At 42.5% G+C, this 7579-nt stretch overlaps 1 long non-coding RNA gene across 1 annotated transcript in view; it reads left to right on the top strand.

Moving 5' to 3' along the window:
- Nucleotides 1-3605: 3605 nt before the first annotated feature.
- Nucleotides 3606-7579, top strand: part of LOC116697000 (uncharacterized) — a 20630-nt gene continuing 16656 nt past the window's right edge. The window contains exon 1 of the long non-coding RNA XR_004333886.1: nt 3606-3615. This is a non-coding gene — a long non-coding RNA (uncharacterized LOC116697000). The remainder of the gene's footprint in view (nt 3616-7579) is intronic.

The following is a 7579-nucleotide window of genomic DNA, read 5'->3' as shown; positions in this document are numbered from 1 at the left end:
GCACCACCATATTCTAAACCACACAATATTATAATATATACTATATATATAAGTATCAGTTATAAATAACCACACCATCCCCATCTGACCCGCAATCCCCAACCAACCTACCATATGATTACAGAAGCCCAATTGTCAGGACAGAGGCACCACGACATTCTCTAAGCTGCTATCTGCAGAAACCGCTACAAAGCTGAACCAAGTCCTTCTTCCTAGGCTAATTAACGTCATTTTTTTCCAAACAGGGTTCTTTATTGTTTGAATTACAGCAAAACGTAACCATTAAAAAATTGAACACAGAGGGAGAGAGTGTGTGACTTCATGCCTTTTGGGTGTAGTGTGTATTGTTCTGGTTGCGTTGGCTGCATCGATGTGGAAGAAAGTGGAGATGAATGTGAAGCTGTTTGGTAAGTGGAGCCAGTAAGCAAGTGAGTGTGTTCCTGTGTGCGTGTGTGCATGACAACTTGTTGATGGTTTCATATCCACTCTGGGGGCCACGTCAAACTCTACAAGAGGAAAAAAAAGGAGAGATGAAAAGATGAGTGTAAGGCGAGTGGAACAACACATTATGGCATCTCCCCAAAGAGTCACAAACACTGCTGCTACTTGTTGGTTGTCATGTCTGCATCTGTGTGTGTGTGTGTGTGTGGGGGGTGCATTTTGCCTTTCTCACATTACAACACAAAGAACGCAGAAGTAACGGACATTACATGAAAAGAACGGACATACGGCGAAATTTCCGGTGGTAACGGAGCAATCCTAGATAGTGGAAGATTGGGATGTAGTCTAATGTAGCTTGACGGTGATTAGAGTGTGGCTGAGGCATGACCCGCTCCCGAACCTAGTAAACCAGTGTTTCAATCAGGGGATACTTGTTATTTTTGCAGATTTGCAAAGATTTCTTGTACATGTGCATTAGCGAAATGTACAGAGTGTTTGAGGATCAGATCCACCATTGAAAATATTTAAAGGGGTAGAGAAGCCAGACTATCCCCCCCTGATGGAGACCTAGACACTGGGATGGTGAAGAGGAACTCGGAGACCGACGTGGACCTGACGCTGGAAAGGAACTCAGGTTGCCTCAGGTGAAAGGGGAGTAGAGGGTGCACATTTGCCTGAAAGACAGTTGATAACAAGGAGAGATGGCCATTTAAAGCAGGATGTCATGGTTGATTGGATCTTAAATTTCGTGGACACTTCGGTTGGTTTATGAAAAGTGTCGTTAAGCTGGTCTTCCTGCATGGAATCTGCACTGAGCTAATTTGTGTGAAAGGGTAACTTAATTTAATATTGGTCTTTTCTTTGCAGGGTGCCAATATCCACCCTAAAACAAGTTCCTTCCAGACACTATTTTGCAGAGCCACGGTTGTTCTGGGACTTAGCGCTTGTGACTGGTGTAAAGGTCCTAACATTAATAAAGTTCCCAGCCTGCCTATGCTCTCCCCAGTGGTTAGAAATGGTGTTATGTGTAAACTGAGCCTTGGGCATTCTCTCTGCCTTCAGAAAATAAGTCAGATGGGCTGATCGGAATCTTGCCCTTGTGAGTCATAAGGGGTAAGGTTACTCCCCTTCTCTTTGCTTTGCCGCCTAGAGAATTTCGCCACCCATGAGAGAGGAGAGACATCATGACTTTCACAAGCAAATGGCAGTTGGTTAAGGCCACACCCCCAGCCTCCACCTTGCCCCCTGTCTCTCTCAAAGCCATAGACCTCAGAAATGGCACATACTAAGGAAAGCTCATTGTGGGACTTGCTGTAATTTTGGGATACATTTCACATGTGCAATACCAGGCCCAAAACTAAAGCAACCCCTTTCCAGGTCACAAACTACAAGATATGTAAGAGGAATAAACATGAAAAAATACAGTATAGAGAAAACAGGGGGGGGCCAAGATGCACATTCCTGAGACGACTATGTACATATATAAAATAAAAAAAAATAAGAAAGAGCAATATTGTTGTGTATACGCAGCAGTGTGCAAATTACAGTCATGAAATTGCACTACATGAGCTACCTCCACTAATTAAGTTATGGGTTGTCTCAAAAGTATTAATTTTAAATATTGCATGTTATATATTTTATTGGCACATCATTTTCAGTGTTGGTCAAAAGGGAACACTATGGCCTATATAAAGGCATTTGCATTTTGATGTGTGGTGTATCCCAGAATGGTGCTGGTGTCACTTCTGGCAATGTGAGACTACATGCTACTAATGCATGTCCGCAACAGAGGACAGACAAAAACCACACAAAGGAGCCTGAGCAGGAGCAAAACATGGAGAGAAGTGAGTGGTCCAAGAGTCAAAGAGATGAGAAGGGGCTTCGATCTAAGTTTCTGTTTTCTTTTTCCTTCACCCTGTGGCACTCAGATAAACAGGCCTAAACAGACTCGAACTGCTGAGAAGTTCATCAAAGTTGATGTTGGTGGTGGATGTCCTTGCACTTTTTTCCTCCCATATATGCTGTCTTTCTATCCCGTTTAAAGAAAGTGAGTTGTCAGAGCGTTGTTTGTCATAAAGTTGTTTTCTTTGAATAACGTCCTATGCTGTCTTTTGTCGACTTTGGTGATAAAGTTTTTTGTACAGAGAAAGTTTTGAGATTGAAAAAGGTAGTTATTGGTCCATGTGTTCTCTCTCTCAGTCCTTTCATCTGTGTTGTTCGCCTCCCTATTTGCATCTCATTTTTTGGAACTGTACTTATATTTCAGTCTTTCGAAGGGTGAACTTGTGTGCTATATATCTCTGTTTCTGACTTTATCACTTGCGGACAATTTGTCTCTTTTTTTCTACTGAATTTATGCTTGCCAAGTTTTTTTGTCCAACATTTAAGAACTAATATAACTCAAGCTTCTCTCACCGGATAGCCTCATTTTAAAGAAGTACCTATAATCCTCCTGAATCATCACAATATCCTCTACTATATTATACTGCTCTCTAAAGATATACTGTCTCACTTTAATTGATGTTCTGGACCTTCTCTTTTACTGGATTATCAGAAGGTCACATGGCCCTGTATCACTTTTGTTGTTAAACTGAATCTGTAGAAAACTTTGAAGCTCTGTAATCAATATTTTACATGAACAATAGTAAAATGACTATGAAGTGAAAGGTTTGTTCGTGCAAACGCGTGACAGCAGATACATTTACCTAACTGTACAGCGACCCTGTACTGTATTTTTAGGTTCTTTGGCTCATTCTTATGGGTTTATGGCCCAAAAACGGCTACACAAGCACACCTTTTCTTTCACAGTTTAAATTAGTCTCACATTGACAAATCCTCCTCCACAGTGCTCGCGAGGAAGGTCTGGCTATCCCGCAGCATTCCGGATGGGAGAAGAATGTGCCTCTGGTTATGACATGTCTTAAACCAATCAAAAGTCTTTGGCTGCTGCAGAATAGCTCGGTAAGGAATTATTTTGGTGGATCGTGTATGCTCAAAAGTTGTTTAGTCTTGCAACAGAAAATTCAGATTTTTTTTAGGAGATTGGGTCTAGATTGGCTGCGGATTTACCCTGCAGAGTATCCTGGGGAGCCAGTTAATCTATAGTCCTCAATGAAGCCACCGGAGTTAAACAGATTCCAACACAAAGACAGGAGGAAGGAAGGCGGCCATCCGGTGAGAAAAAGGACATCGGTGGAATTCCAGCGGCAACGGAGCTTCCTGGAAGTGGAAGGTGGATATAGACACAGTTAGATCAATTACAGTGATGACATTGCCGTCATGCCACAGCCCCGCCTGTTGGACAAAAACTTGAAATAACGTTTCCTGTGAGGTCTGTATGATTGCACCAAAATGTTGAGATCAATTGGGATAAATCTATGGAAGGAGTTTGCTAAAGTAACAGCACCAGTAAAGGCAAGAGAAGGATATTCAGTTATTCAAAATGGCTGACTTCCTGTTGGGTTTGGATATACGTCCCAGAGGCTTTTTTGGTACGTCTAGAGAGGTATATTTGCCCACATATTCATGTATCATTTCTTTCAAATTTTTTAAACTTGTTTTTCCCCTTGTGCGAAATGTCTCGAATCATTTTTCATTCTGTTATTTTTCATCATTTTTATATACGTTGTATGGTAGGTTTATCTTTTACAGTTTCATCCATGATCAGTGGTTTGAGGAGAATCAGAAAATATGGCAAGTTGGCTTTACAATCAAAGCTTGTCATTTTGGCTTCTATTCCATTCTGCAGTGTTTCTGGTGTGTGGGTGTGTGGTGTGTAATGCCGCTATGCCATGAGATCATCAGTCAAAGCCCTTCCTGATCTCGCTATTTCTGTTTTCCCACATCCGGCTTACTGGCATGGTCATCACACACAATGCAGCCCAAGACACTCATATTGGACAGACATTCACACAGGCTTCCACGTTGTATTGTGTTGTTCCACATGTACAAATGGCAGCCTCTTGTTTCTGATCGGACAAACAAACAGAGATTGCCCCTCACTACCCCTTCCAACTCAGCTGTTGGATGCTGTCACTGTCCATCTTTAAGTGTCTGTAATCATAAACGATTGGTTTTCTGACTGCAGAATACTGTATTTGGCCCAAATATAAGACAGGGTTTTCCCGGAATGGCGTTGAAAATGTGGGGTTGTCTTATATTTGGGGTCTAGATTTATATAAGTCGTATATGAGGATGACATTAGTGCAGGTGGACCCAGAGCTTGGAGCGGCTCTATTCCTGTCTGAACGAAGAGAAGTAACCAGCCCAACCAACAGTGACCGGCATTTGTTTTATATGTCCAACCAGACCTGATGCAGTTAATGTCTGATGCGTGTGCGTACTGTTAAGTGCACTGCAGCCAATATTTCAACTAGTCAGTAAAAAAAAAAAATGTCAACCCCTAACCATCAGTGGACCATCTCTGATAGGGTATGCCAGTCAGATATTCATTATACTGCAAGGACAGTTGCTGCCCTTTGTTTTATAGTCAATCAACAACCAGTCTGAGGGAGGTATACACTGTGACTGACAAATGCATCCACCCAATTGTCCACAGCCACCCAGCCACTTAGACCATCAGCCACCACCAGACCAATGGACTGACTACAGCTGAAGATTAACAACGAATCCAGCCATCTCTGATCTTTCATCTTTGCTTGTTGTGTGTGTGGTGTTGTGTTGTGTTGTGTGTTGTGTGTGTGAGATCACTGGTGGTGTTGGTGTTACTTGAACAGACAAGATCATGACCGAGAGAGAAAGAGCCCAGAGAACATGTGGATGCAGAGATAACGGTTGCTGAGGATACTGCAAAGAGCAAAAACTCCTATTGGAATTACTAGGGTGCACATGTGTGTTTGTGGATTCAATCCTGTTTGTTGTGTGGTGTGTAGTGTGTGGTCCCAAAGGGATGTGAAGACAGTGAACAGCAGGCCAATTTTTCTCTTCTTACTGTTTTGTTCAAAAGTTACAGCAACATGGAAGACGTTTCAGCTGCCTCGTTCTCTGTCAAGAGAAAAAAAAGCATGGCATCTGAGTTACTACATCCAAAAATGAATCAGGGGGTTGTGGACTTTAATAGTTTTGTAATGTTCAGTTTAATTAAAATAATGTATTTGTTAGTTTAAATGTTGTTTTCGAGTAAAGTTCTATATAATTGTGATTATGTTACCTATAAAAAATATAAAATGTTATGAATCCCAAAACATTAATTAAAGTGAATTAGGAATGCAATACTGTGTTAATCCTGCAGATGGCCGATAAGACTTAAACAACGTGAGATGCGTCAGACTGCGCATGGCGTAAGATATTTGAACTCCCGACCCACCTTCCTCGGTTAATTTTGCGCGAAAAGTTCGAGATGGTTGTGTCGGTGTCATATAAGGAAAAGGTAGGGAACATTTTCTTTCACTCAAACCTCGTTTATATAGTGTATCATGTTGAGTATGAACGCTCTGTCCTTTGTGTTCTGATGCACACTAGTTTAAAAGCAGGTGGGTCTTTGACATAGTTCGCTAGCAAACTAGCTAGCTAGCTAGCGTTAGCTGTATGACCCAGGTGTTTGCTGTGTATCCCGGCGACGCGCGCTCTATATCGTCACGTGTTGTAGAGCTTTCTAAACTTAGCTACTGTTTTAATAATTAGTCTAGTTGTCTCACTTTCATTAGCTCAGGCTTAGTGGTAGCTTCCGGTCCAGCTCGAGCTGGAGCAGAGGGAAGAAGGACACCGGACAAGTAACGTTTGGGGGGGGGAGATGCAGTGCGTTTCAGCGATGCGGCCCGTGGTGCTTTCATGGTCACTATTACAGTTAATCTGGCAGGACACAGCACCAAAGCATGTGCTGTTACAACGTTAGCCTCAAAGCCTGAAGAGACTGGTGTGGCTCTGTCTGCGCGCTATGCATCAAAATGTTATGTCCGCTCAGAAACTGGCAGGAGCCCAGTGGTGGACCAGAGTAGCTGCAACACGGAGCGTGTTACTGTTTACTTCAACGCCAGTCGGTTCAGGACACCTCTGCTTATTTGTGGTGAAATTAATTTTTTGGTACCGAGTGGTTGTATTACATTTTTACACTTTTCCTCCTGTGTTTTATCTGGCTGTACTGTTTCGCGTTATTGTACGGTGACTGATTCCTGTTAACCGTTTCAGAGCTGTTTGAAATTCAACTGACGCTAAGCCATCACTTTTTGCTGCGCTGCTTCATATTAAAAGCTTCACATCGGCGAACAATGGGATGCTTTAATTTTGTAGCAGCACTAGAATGGCCTACGTGTTACCTGTAAATACTACCGAGATTTCTGGCTATTCCGTGGTTACAGGACCGACAGTCAACGTAACGTTACATGCGCTGGAAAGTTGGCGCTGCAGGCTTGAGGTAACTTTACTCACACCCAGATTCTGTTACGTGTTTATAATTAGACAATGTCCTGTATTTTATAATCTCTCAGGTGTGTAGTGTGTTTACTACGTAAATTTAGTGCTGGCCTAAGTTATTAACTCAGGTTAGCGGTTAGTCCAGTCAGCCGAAGTGCGGCGGTGGAGAGGGTGAACATCAGACTCGGATGACGAATCGCATAAAGAATAGCTGTAAAGTTAGGGGGGCGCTTTCACAGCGGTGTGGGCGCAGCGGCCCTCGCACGGTTATCAACAGTCCGGCATGTAACAAGCGCAACACCACTAGCTGCAACGTGCGCTCGGAGCTCGAAGTGAATGTTGTGACTGTGTCATGCACGCCTGCATGCAGACTTTCTGCATTCAGCTCATACCGATTAACACAGTGGGGACCTGAATCACGTGGTAGCTGCCAACACTGCATGTACTATGCGTTAATTTCAAGCTGTTGGGCAGACACATACTGCTTATTTGTGGGAATTTGAAGTTTAACACTTATATAGAGTATAATATAAATAGGGCCCCAGCCCCATTCATCCAGTTATTAAATTAAAGTGTTTTTTTATGCGGTTGAGTGGTTACGAAAGTCATGCTAAGAAACCCATGATGTAAAGCAGGCTTAAGGGTTGTTGGTTTTTAAACACTGTAGCTCTTAAGAACCGTGTAAAAGTTGCCCCAATTTTTGATTTCTTAACAGCTTTTTACATTTTTCTGTCTTTCTAATCATGTTGCAATATTTCAGGTCTTG

This window comes from Etheostoma spectabile, chromosome 10 (assembly GCF_008692095.1).
Source record: "Etheostoma spectabile isolate EspeVRDwgs_2016 chromosome 10, UIUC_Espe_1.0, whole genome shotgun sequence".
NCBI classification, from domain to species: Eukaryota; Metazoa; Chordata; class Actinopteri; order Perciformes; family Percidae; genus Etheostoma; species Etheostoma spectabile.
This window is presented reverse-complemented; position numbering and strand designations above follow the sequence as displayed.